The sequence below is a fragment of the Denticeps clupeoides genome, chromosome 11 (assembly GCF_900700375.1).
Source record: "Denticeps clupeoides chromosome 11, fDenClu1.1, whole genome shotgun sequence".
In the NCBI taxonomy this organism is placed as follows: domain Eukaryota; kingdom Metazoa; phylum Chordata; class Actinopteri; order Clupeiformes; family Denticipitidae; genus Denticeps; species Denticeps clupeoides.
This window is the reverse complement of record NC_041717.1, coordinates 17507838-17520814: the sequence shown is the minus strand read 5'-3', so window position 1 is coordinate 17520814 and position 12977 is coordinate 17507838. Positions and strand designations below refer to the sequence as shown.

General features: G+C 52.6%; 1 protein-coding gene across 4 annotated transcripts in view; it reads right to left on the bottom strand.

Moving 5' to 3' along the window:
• The window catches only part of mef2cb (myocyte enhancer factor 2cb), a 37148-nt gene extending 26719 nt beyond the window's left edge, over nt 1-10429 (bottom strand). For all 4 annotated transcript variants that reach the window (XM_028995359.1, XM_028995361.1, XM_028995363.1 and 1 more), the window contains exon 1: nt 10211-10429. The gene's annotated coding sequence lies outside the window, so the exon portion shown is untranslated. The remainder of the gene's footprint in view (nt 1-10210) is intronic.
• Nucleotides 10430-12977: the final 2548 nt, after the last annotated feature.

Below are 12977 nucleotides of genomic sequence, written 5' to 3'. Positions count from 1 at the left end.
CTGGCAAGGCTGGTCAGCTGACCACAGCAAGGGGGCGTGGCTTGATGCGCGGACACGTTTCTGAGATCTTTGACGTCCACATGCGCTTGGGCCTTACGTAACGCCAAACGTGACTGCGGTCCACGGCGAGTCCAATACCTTGATTGGATAATCCCCAACTTGGACTCAAGGCACCACCAGAGAGGCTCACGGGGGTCACAAAGGTCGTCTCCCAGTCCATAAGTCAAGCCCCGCCCCAACCTGTCACACCGCGGGCGCCTTGGGCCCACAGTGTGCACGACTTCGCCGCCCCGCCCGCCCACTGCTCCTCGCCGGCTCAGATTAGCTCAGATGATCTCAATCCAATTTACAGGCCTGACGTGGCTCGGGGCAAAGCGGAGCGGCAGTCGGGACGCCCCGAGAGAATTACCGGGAAAGTTGACGCCGTCTCCTCTCGCCAACTCGTCCGCAGGTGACTCGTGGCCCCTCAGAGCGCAAGCGAGGCGGCGCCGATCGAGAGGGTGGAGAGGGGCCGCGCGAAACGGAACTTGCCTAAGACAATCCACCACCGAAGCACGTGGGCCGAGAGACGGGCCGAGAGGGGGACGGGGACGGGGACGCCAACGGCTGACAGCCGAGAGCAGAGCCGAGCGAGGGTCGTCGCTAACAACCACGGGGTCACTCAGGGGTGCGCAGTCCAACTGCAAAGAATGAGGGGGAGGAGAAGGGGAGGGGGGGAAAAAAAAGAAGAGGCGGAGCTTCCAGCGTCCATCCATCCTGTCAGAGTGCCGCGTCCCTCGTTCTTTAAAAAAAAAAAAAAAAAAAACGGAGGGAGAACAGGAACGCTGAGAACGCGGCAACGTTGAGATTCTGGGTCATTCTGCTCCCCAGTGGTTTGTGTCAAGGAGGGTGGTGGGCGGGGCGAAGGAAGAGTCGCGCAGGTGCTGCCATCGGGTGCCTGACGAGCCCGCCGGACCAGAACCTCGTGACCTCCGCCAGGTCACCGGAGAAATCAGGGTTCTGGTGGTGGTGTGCTCGTCCTCGGGTTTCAGAGTAAACCTTTCACGTCAAATAAACACACACACACACACACACACACACACCAGGCCCCATCCGAACTGGCATTGCTTTAATCCCAGTAATATTTCTGCCCCCCCCCCCCCCACGTTTACATGTTTATTTGTCGCGGCGCAGCTGCTTATCTCGGACGTTTAACGGCGGCGAAGCGGTTGTGTTCGGAGTCTCCCGGCCCGTGACGGCGACAGTGTGCGGCGCAGCGATACGCCTGCGGTGACGAATGGCCGCGCCGCGCACCCGCCTTCCCGCTTCGGACTGAGTTGAGGCCATTTTACGGTGCGTCGGCGCGTAACGGGTTTAGCGGCGTGAGTGAGCGCCGTGGCTCAAACTTCCATCATGCAACACTCTAACAACCCCCCCCCCCCCCCACCACCACCACGGCCGGCCCAGACCTCCACGCAGACAGGAAGCACACGCCTGCCGGAAGGACGTGACATCAGCGGCCGCAGACAATGAAGAGCGCAAAGGTGCTTCCTTTCCGGCGCTGCTCCACGCGGCACAGAAATGGGAACCAAAACCCCGGCGCTTCCTTCTCCTGGTCACAGACGCGAGAACGACAGAAGGAGGCGGACAGCTTGCCACGCCGAGAGATGGCCAGGGATGCGACAACACACACACACACACACACACTTATCAGCCGTGGCGGCAAGAACATAAAACGAAAACCGTGCAATGAAAACGCAGCCTTTGGTGAAAATTCGGACGTTTCATAGTTTCCTGATTCGACTTGTGTAAATTCTGACTTTGGCTTCATGAATATTCAAATTTGCGCGGCCTTGAAGGTGTGAACGTGCTGATATTTGCGCGTTTTGATTGTGCTCTAGGACTGTGCACAATGCAGACTATTTGGTGAGACCATTTTTCCTTTATTTAGTAATATATATAAATGTGTATATATATATATATATTTAGATAATGAACCATCGTAAAACATCGTCCGTCGCTGGCAGCCATGCAGCAGAAACAGAGGGCGAGGCTTTCGGAGTACGGTGAGAGAACGATGCCTCTTCCCAGGCGCGTCCGGGTGACAGTGCGGCCCGGTCGAGTGTCCTTACGAGGAGGATATCTGGAGAGTGTGTGTGTGTGTGTGTGTGTGTGTGTGCGTGTTACCTGCGTTAGAGAGCGGATGAGGTGGCGTCGACAGCGGCCGCGCCTTTCGTTCGGCACCTAAGCGGCGGGCGGCGAGTAAACGGTGAGTAAATGAGTCGACTGGCGATTGACACCCGCCCGCTCCAGACCGGAAGTGCCGGCGTCCCGACGTCGTGCTCTTCCGCTCGAGTACAACAAGCACGAAACGTTACAACGTCAACGACAAGGAGATCCAGCTCTAACATAATCACATGACGTCGTGCTATTAAGACTGAATCTCGGTCTGAGTTAATAAGATTTGTTTAGCAAGAGCTGCAGACCACGCCCCATTTTCCACGACTAATTAAGACGCCCGCACAATTTGCCCTTTCTAAGTTTGTTTTCTGTTTAGATCCCAACTGTTGGGCTCATTGGATAATACGTTGAATAAGTAGAAACTCGCCTTATGCGGAGTTGACAGAATTGGGGTAAAATATTGCTTTTTGCAGTAAATTCATACATCACGTCTAGCAAACACGAGCCAAATAATCAAGTGGCTATTTATAATTATTACACTCGTAAAAACCGGAGACGGGTGGAGGAGGGCGGAGTTTTATTTTACGGTGAGCTACCCCGCCCCCGTCCCCATGCCACCAGGAAGTGACAAGTCACTGACATTTTCACCCAATTATGCTCCCTGCGGCGGAAGACGTGCTCGTGGGGCGAAGGGCACGTGTGTGTGTGTGTGGGATCGGTCACATGACCGCCCCCCAACACCAGTCGCCGCCCTCCAATCTCGGATGATTATTTCATCACGCGTTCCCCTCCGTCTTCCCGCCGCATCCTAATCAGCCTAATTAAAAGCTTTGTTCGTTTTTCGGAAAAACCTCCGATGACAATTTGTTTCCCTCCGCCCTGCGGCGTCCCGCGAAAAGAGAATTAAATTTGATCTTCTGACAGCAATTATTAAACGCTCCCTCCTGGACACAATTAAGCCCACGGGCGATGGCGGCTGGCAGACAAAACCCCCCACTCGCCGTCTCGCAGATCCTGGCGACCAGGGTCCGGTGGTACGGGCCTCTTCCCGGCGCAGCCTTCATCACCGCCGATACTAACATCCACGGTCGAGGTGCACGGATCTTACGGCGCGAAACCTCAAACCTCAAAACGATTCGCCTCAACACTGTCCCAAAAACGGATGAAACTGGTCAAGATTAAAAGACGGTCGAATTTGCTGATCTGACCCTAATTAAAACATCGCTGTCCACTCCGAACCCGCTGACGGTAACACACTCCTCACACACACACACACACACACACACACACACACACACACACACACTACAGTATCAGGCTTACAGCAGAGATGGGACAAGGCGGTTTATCGATCAGAGGCATTAATATTCCTGTAGTGTGTACATCTGCGTGTGTGTGTGTGTGTGTGTGTGTTTAGGAGAAGTTACTGTAATAGCTCACAGGCGCTGAGTGTTTCATTGACGAATCACAAGACCACTTTCCGGAACGGATTTTTTTTGGAACGTGATTAGACCGTCGGAGACGATCCGCTGGTCCGTGGCCAAAATCCCACTACCTGTTTGTGTGTGTCTATGTGTGTGTGTGTGTGTCTCCTACAGGAATGTCCTTCATAAAATCTGACCTTGTGCATTTTTCCCCCCGCACCGGGTCCCAGCGGTCCGCTCGGTAACCGAGTAACCCAGATCACCGAGCGGAGGGAGGGAGGGAGGGAGGGAGGGAGGAAGGGGAGATGATTGCGATCGGCCAGCCTCTCCCAGTTTCGAAGGAGTGAAAAGCACACACACACACACACACACACACACACACACACACACACTCAGCTTCAGAGGCGGTCGCGAGCAGAGCAAGGCTCGCAAATCCACGGGAGACATGAACTGTCCAAATCTATTGTACATAAAAACCAGAAACGGCCCTGAAATGACAGAATACGACGTGATAAAAAAAAAAAAAAACGTCTCCGTATCGCCCGCGCACCGCCATCGCCACACACCTGTCACTTTGTGCATTTAAGCAAGCGCGAACGGCGAAAAGAAGAACTGGGTCAGTCGTGTTTGGCATCAGACGTTCACGCACAAAAAAACGAGATGAACTGGGACGGAGAGCGGCGCCTTTAAATCGGTAAAACGAGCCCTAACGGAGCACCTGCTTCACGGGTGTGCGGTAACTGTGTCGGCCGAATGCCATCAATGCGCCCACATGTCCACGGGAATAAGATCAATTATCTAGATTGGTTTCTATACGACAAATAATGTCAACTGATAATTTTGCTCAGACCACTTATATTTTATTTTCAAAATTATTTAAAAAAAAAAAAAAAGTTTTTTTTTTTTTTTTTTTACATAAATGCGGAATAAACTCACTTCCGCCATTGCGAGCATTTCCTCCTCGGTCTCGGTGACTGAGCAGAAGCACCCGGAGGTCAAAGGTCAGCGGTGAGGTGGCGCAGCCCCACCCGGCAGCACTGACGGGGGACGGCGGTGTCGCCGCAGCGATGGGTAGCCTATCATTGCGCGGCACGGCGGAGCCGGTGCAGGAGGCCGCGCCGCGCTGGAGCTCCGGCGTTTGTAGTGGTCGGGGGGGGGGGGGGGGGGGGGGGGGGGTGGGGGTGGCCTTCTGGCGACGCCCCACTCTCCACTACGGCACCAGCACCGGGCCCAACCTCATCAAAAGACGCCGCACATAATTTGTCACAGAAATCAGTCAATTACCGCAGGGCGAAGCGCGGGAGACGGGCTGCTGCCGGTCGGGTGTGGGGGGGGGGGCGTTATTCGAGTGATTAAAGGGTCCGCGCGGCCGCGGAAAATCACAAAGGAAAAGCCCCAAAACCAGGCGGTCGGACGAAGTACACAACTACGAGGGAGCTTGTTCACGTAGGACTCATCATGATCTTGTGTGTGTGTGTGTGTGTGTGTGTGTGTGTGTAATAAGCAAGAACTCCCTATACAGGCAATATTCTGTTAATAAACGGTGAAGACGCCACTTTACGTTGCACATATTAACGTATATATAATCTTTTTTTAAATAAAACTTTCTGATTTATATTGCTGAGAGTTTGCCTTTTTTAAGATTTTATCTTCAGGTACTACGTGTTGTGTTTTTAGCCGGGTTCTCACACTGGACACACCCACGTTGGGTGAGGAGGAGTGTGGGTTAGTGGGCGGGAAACGGCAGAAACGCTTCTGTTTATTTACGTAGTCATTCCGTACGCCGAACCGTACGTTACTGAATAAGAAAAAAACTCCCTCGGAGAGGAACGCAGCTGCGCCGTTCACATGACCTCGGCTGCACCCCCCCACCCCCCCGGACCCGCTCTCGACGGCACGCCCCCCTCACACCCGAAACTCCGCCCACCCCACTACTCCATCCTGAGAAAAGTGGTGACCCCCGGGGCCGGGAGCGGCCTTCTCCTCCCCGGCGCTCCGATCCTGCTTCCCAAATAAACAGCTCATTACACCTGTAATTAACCGCGGGCCGAGAGAGCGGAGGATGCTAATCTTCCCAATCCGGCTGCCGGGAGTTCGGAAAAAAAAACAGAGCGGCGCCGTTCTCTGCTGCACTTGATCTACTCCATCGTTCTCCGTCTTTCCCTTCTTCCCTCCTGCGGGATTTCTTCTCCGCTCTTCCTTGTTTTTCGACCATCTCAGAAGTGGGTCACCGACGGGCTCTGTGACAGCATTTTAAAGAACGCGAAGCGCACATACACGCGCAGAACAATCCAATTTTGATTTTCAAAAGGCGCACTCATCAGATTAAGCTGTCAAAAGTGCATTAATAACACACACGCAAAAAGAGAGGGAGGAAGGAATAGATCAGAAACGGAACGTTCCCTGTCCAAAGCGATTTATCCACAAGAAGACCTCTGCGCTCAGGAACGTGGATGGAAGGTTTTTTTTTAACTAACAACCCACAACGAGTGAAAATTAATAAGACGTCTCAGCTCCAGGAAGTCCACTTTTGGTCTCAACCCGGGGGGGACGTTTGACTGCATGCTCTCACTTTCGGCAACTGCTTAGTCCACATTTGGGTCGGACGGCAGCCTGTGGACAGTGGGTGGACGACGCAAACACCGGGACGTGGATTTGAACCCACAAATTTAGAGGTGTGAGGTCGTGGCCCTACCCACTGAGCCACCGCGTTGGCCAACTGATTATGATCAGAACCCAGAAATAACCTTACCGTGGAACGTCTGGGTAAGATGTTGTTTTTGAGGAGAAAACTGGAGTCATATTATTAATAGGACATTTGAATACACTCAAATTATGTATAAATTGATTCTCAATATGTCTTTGTCATGACCTTGTCTTTATATGTCTTTTTTTTTTAAAAAAAAAAAAAAAAAGCATTAAAATTTCTGTCAATTTTGCTGCACGTGACATGCAGATTCCCACCCCTTCCTTATCACCCGGACCACACCGTCCATACATCTGATCCTAAACCCGGCTTTTTAACTGGCCGGTGACACCGGTATCGGCCTGGCGCAGACACCTCGGAACCTCATAGGGTCTCTTCGTCACCAGACAAGTTCTTTGAAACGGGCCTTACTCCCAGACCACAAGGTCCACATGAGGTTCTGAGGATTCTTCTCTCCGCCTTCGTTGTTCCTGGTTACGCAGCACCGAGGAACGCGCGCACACACACACTTACAGGACTGCCGACATATAAATATATATATATATATATAAAACCGAGAACGCGGTTCCAAAAATAATCCAACCCTGACCGTTTCTACACCAAACAATAGGCTGAGCTTGAACTTGCGCACCCTAATAACAGCACACACACACACACACACACACACACACACACAGAGGCAGAAAATCGCAGCCAGGAGTCAATTGCGGGGCTCGGCTATATCTGTCAGGACGGCGCTATTTCGGAAGCCCGGGACTCGGGCCAACTGGCTTCTTAATGACATCCCTGCGTCACGCCGCTTCCATCCCGTTCTCGGAGTTCCCCATTGTCACGGCCGAGCCACAAGGTTATTTGTTTTTCCAGCGGGCCGGCAGGTGACGCCGACCCGCCTCCTCCTCCTCCTCCTCCCCCACCCGCCCAGACTCTCTCCGGGCCGCGACTCTGCCCGGCAAACCTTCAACTTCCAAATGAAGTGCTACCTCATCCATTATACATGGATACGGAGCGCCGCACACTTCCTCCCTCTCTCTCTCTCTCTCTCTCTCTCTCCCGGCCTCTCCTCTTCCAGACGCGGCATCTGTAATAAAATTAATGACATCATTGGCCGTACTTTGGAAGAACGACTGTAGGAGAGTCATACATCAAAAGTAAACACGGCGGCGGCATACAGGAAGCAGGAATAAAAAAGAAAAAAGGAGAAGAAATCTTTAATAAGTCATTTCCCCCTTTTCCCTGCGCCGAAGACACAGCGGACAAAGAACAAATCCCACAATTTCAAATTCAATTCTAGAGAGAAGGAACGAGATGGGAATGATGTGGAATTTATAGGTTTTTTTTTTTTTCCTGCCTGTGTACATTTTTTGCTTGATTGCGTGATGCTCTGGCAACGTGTGTCCAGCACCGACCCCGCCTAAGATGGGCAGCATGACGGACCTGAGTTCGGGCTGCCGACCACCTGTTTGCCGGTGGGACCACAAGATCGGTCGGACGTCCCGTAAACCCTCACCTCGTCACCCGGGACCTCGGACAATGAGAGCATTATGGGGGGAAAAGAAAGAATAAAAATTTGTTTCTGTGCTTAGCGCTGCGTGTGCGGACCGTCCGGCTCCGGGATCCATTGTGAACACAGGATGTGCTATAAATAGCGCGGAGTGGCGTCCCGGCGTGGAGAACCTCGGAGAACCTCGGGCCGCGCAGACAGAGGGACCACTGTGCGTCTCACCGGCGTGACAGAGATAAATTGCGCTCGCTGGAAAACGTTTCGCCGCGTTTTTCCGACACTTCTCCCCCCACTAAAACCCGGGTTCCTCTGGACCGGGTCCAGCGGCCCGTCCACAGCAAGGCCACTGTGTCTCAGCACCACGCGTTCCGCCATGAGCGGGGACAGGACGGAACGCTGACGGCACGCCGGGTCCCCGGGGGGCTCAGCCTTGTCAAACAAGAACAAAAGGGGAAGTGAAGTAAAGTCTCCGGGGACACACACACACACACACACACACACACACAACGTTGGCCTGCGAAGGTGCGCCGGAACGGAAGCGGTAACGTTTGAGTTCTTCTATTTCTTATCGGGGTCCCTCAGTCACCGTGTGATCGGGGGAACCAGCGGCGTGAACAGGCAGTTGTGACGGTCCCTGCCCGCCGGACCACCCACCGCCGGCGTCGCCGCGGGTTACGGCCTGGGCTGAGACAGGAGGCCCTGTCAGTCGGACCGCCGACCGGACCACGGCCGTTCCTACGCTTCCTCCGTCCGCTTAAACACGCGGTGCGGTCAAACGCTTAATCACCCCCCCCCAACACACACACACACACACACACACACACACACAACGGAGAGGGAAGGGGGACCAGCCGGGACGGGCTCTCCGACACCGAGGACAGCCTCTGACGGACGCGGTAAAGAGAAGAGGGCAGGGACCCGCTCTGGGGCCGTCTCGCGGTTCCTCTCGCGCAGAACCCTGCGTCGAGTGGAAACTTACCGCAGCGCCGAGGAGCACAAAGTCGGCAATTAACCAGAGGGCGAGGGCCGCTCCATACGCGGCCTGTTTTCTTCAGCCATTACGCCGCAATCTACCGCCGCGTCTCGCCGGGAGGACCCGGCACGTCAACACCTTTCAGGTTTGACTTATTAAAAAACAAAAAAAAAAAACGACACTGAATCATTAAATGCGAGTTCGCCGGTTCTACGCACGGCCACTGAGGACCTGCAGTCCGCGGTTGAGTATTTAACACGAGAACTAGTTCATCAAATAAAGCAGTAATCAAATAATGTGTGTCAAAAATGAGAAATGATTGACAGCGGCCAATCGGAGCCACGCTGGACCCAAATGAAGCCCCTTTTCTTTCGAGAGATGTTACAATTCGGAGGAGAATTCAATGCAGCACAACTAAATGTGTGTGTGTGTGTGTGTGTGTGTGTGTGTTTTGGGGCATTTACCGTCCCCTTAAGAAGATTAGCCAAACACTAAATCCCAAGAGAGCAACAGGCGAGGGACGCTCAGGACAACTTCACCCGCGTTGGACACGGAAAGTGTGTGTGAGTGTGTGTGTGTGTGTGCTCTCATACGCAGAACTCAATAATCACCAAGTACAAAGCAAAGAAATACACTAAGACGTACAGTAAACTACACAGCGGGAACGGTATTGTGTGCAATGCTGCCGTTCCCATTAGGACGGACAGAACCAACTAGAACGTTCTAAAGCCCACCGGCATTCACACTGCTCTCCGAATAAAGAGTCGCGCCATTAGAACCGGTACATGAAACGTTCTCTCTGCTCTCCAGCAAGTGCGCTTGAGAAACCTGACAGACGACAGAGAAGTTAGGGTTAGAACTTAAATCTCAATGTTCACATCAGGAGCAGCGCAAATGAGCAATTCTAAACTGGATCTGGTCTAAACCATTTCACGGCAGAAGGTACACGTTCAGTTTCCACCGCTTGGCGTGAAGTTGTGCCCCTTCGAACCAGGAGCCGCCGGCTGATCTCTCGACCTCACCCATCCCGGCCAAGGACCCCAACCCTGCCCTGGGGCTCTCCAGACATCTCCACCAGGTCCTATCACACCTCCACGCTGCACGTTCATGTTCACATTTCATGCACTCGGTTTTTTAAAGTTAACAGAGAAAAATTTTAAAAAAGTCTACCAAAAAGCAAAAAAAAAATGTAAAAAATACGAATTATAACCGTAAATTATAATAATACAATTTGACATTGAACCGCGTTACCGAAATTGAACAGTTTCGTCAGTCACTTAATTGCGCAAATATAGAAACGGCTAGAAACGCTCCGTTTTGTCCAGATTGAAATGCCATTTTTCCCGTTTCTTTTATTGCCCGGAAGGTTTTGTTTTATTTCCCCGCGCAACTTTCCGTCCGCGCCAACTTCGGGCTCTCCCCGGCTCCTCTTCCCCGGCACTCACCTCATCCCGCTCGGGGGAAGCCGACTGCGTCCGTCCGCCCGGCTGCGGGTCCGTCCGGCTCTCGGACGCGTTAAATCCAGCACGCGGCGGCGAGCACGCGGGAAGGGGGGGGGGATGAAGGTGACGATGACGGTGGCGGTGGTGATGATGATGGCGGCGGCGGCGGCGGCGGCTCTCCCTCCTGCCTCAGTCCCAGCCGAGCGTCTCCCTCGTCGGCGCGGAAATCTGCGCTTTTACTGTGGGAGGGGGGCGGGATCAGGCTGTAGATCGCGCTCGAACCCTCCTGATGCGGCGCGCGCGTGCGTGCGTGCGTGCGTGCGTGCGCGCGTCCGTCCGTCCGCGACGCGACGCGACTCCGCCGCTTTCATTTTTCATTTCGAGCCGCTTTGTGCAGATTAACGCCGAAATGAACGACAGCAAGCGTTACTTAATTTTTTATTCAATGCACAATCTTTTATTATAATAGTTTTTAAAAATCTATTTATATATATACAAAATTCATACTAAAATAGTAATAGGGATGTTATTACTATTTTATTTATTGTAATTACTATTACTTTTTCCGGGGTTTTTAAATGTACCTTCACCTGCCAATCGTTCGGCAACTTGCCTCTTATCTTGCCGCGATAAGGCCTGACACCGACACTAGACATGAGGAAATGACACGGATTCGCCACAGAGTCCTGCTCCGGCCCCCGGGGTTCACCGTGACCTCACGCGACACCGTTTTACGCAGAGTCCGGCTCCGGGCCCCCAACACAAATCAGTTAATGAATTAAACAGGCTGCCTAATCCGCCCGTCAGGCTGCAACGGGACCCGGCCGCCGGGTGTCCGCTTACACGGCACGCCACCTTACGGTCACATGACACCGTAATCTTTGAGCTGCGTTTCCTCTGCCCGTGCCTTGTGAGGATCGATAGGCCGCGGCGATCCCGGCGGGCCCTGGGTCGGGTTACGGACCGCGGCCTCCGCTGGAGTCGAGAGGTTCCGAAACTTGACCGGACCGGGTCACCGTTGCTCTCATGACGGCTCACTACACGCCAGACAGGGGGATGTTTCATGGAACGTTCGGATTTTGGAGGTGATGTGCCCCCTCAGAACACCCGGCAGGTTCCGACTGTCTCCGACCGGTCAGAACCGCGCCTGGTCGGGGGGAGGGAAGCAGGCGAGAGGGTGTCACATGACCAGCAAAGCGCTGGGTTAACGCCGCTAATCGCTTCAGTCCACGTGGCCGCCCACGCCAACGCCAACTAAATAGGTAGAGTCGGTTTATTTACGGCCTCATCCATATTCATGCTGAGGGCAGGAAGCCTGTCGGGGGCATCGCCGCGCGCCCAGGTCTCTGATTATTGCCCATCGGATGAGTCGTTATAACAGAGTGGCTGCTTATAGCCTTTATAAGTACTACCTCCGCAAATTGGGTTACTGTAACTTCAGCGGCCCCCGAGGGACAATGGCCTCCAGTTCGTCCCCTTCTCCGAGCTTACGGGAAAATGCCGTCGTGTCGTGTCTTCTCTTTAGGCTGCACGTGGGATTGTAATAAGCAAGCAGGGCCACGGCGTGCAAAATCAATTTACCGGGCTGGCGAAACATGCCAAACGCTGACCAAACCAGGAGCAGAGCTTTTTTAACACAGGACGACAAATCAATTTCATTTCCTTCTTTTTACTTAACTCGTTTCTTTTTGTCTTTTACTTGGTGTGGACTTACGCCAGCTCTCTTCCCTGGGTCACGGTTTTTATGTTGTGGCTCCAAGCAGTTTGAGTGAGAGAATGTTGCATTTAATGGCTTTGAATATCGTACTTTCACTGTGTTAAGTGTTATGATTTTTTTTTATTCAAAATCACAGTAAAAAATTAGAAGTATTCACAAGCGTTCCAAGACGGTGATAGAAAAATGAAATAGATTGAAATCCAACAATAACCAGGGCGAAACATGGGTGACAAAAGAATAAGGCCAATGGCCAAAGATTGTTTAGATAAAAGAGGCAAAATCATCACCTTCAATTCATTTAGTTAGAATAAAAACTCACCGAGAACTATTAAATTTAGCTTCGACAACATAGTAGTTTGTCTCTATTTCAGCAACAGATCACATGACCTTTTGACCCTTCAAACTTCAACATTAGTGAAAAAGTGGAGTAAAAGCAAAGCAGCTAGTTCTTTTTTTTTTTTTTTTTTAAAGATGGAGTCTGAAATGATCTGATTCGGGTTTTGTCGGGTCACTCTGGCCGGTGCAGATTTAACAGGTTATCTGAAAAAAATGTTTTTATATATGTGTATATCCTTTCACATAAAGGCATGAAGAGGAGACGCCCCTGTCAACCCCCCTCGTCCCGCTGTAAAGTCGTGGATATCGCAGGGCACGTCTTTTTTTTTCACCTTCTCCTTTTCGTGCCGTTTGGCAGGAGCTCAGCCTTCAATTATCAGAATAAAGACGCAGCGCCGGCTGCCTCGCCGCTCACGCCCGGCATCGGATGTCGGAGGCGGGATCCGCTCCTGGAGGAGAGGGGGACCGGGCCCTGCGTCCCTCGACATGAGATAAACATCGACCCGTTACACTCCGCCAAACGGGAACGCCGCGCGGCGCGTAATCTGCTGTCTCTGGCGAAGGCGCGATCTGGCTGTCACAGATGATAATGTTGTCAGGCGCCCAGCCCCTCTTCAGAGACTGAACGTCAGAGCTCAGCGCTTCGCTCTCCGCCTCTCAAACACCGAAATGTGCTAGATGATGTGACAGATATACGACGTAAAAAAAAAACAAAAC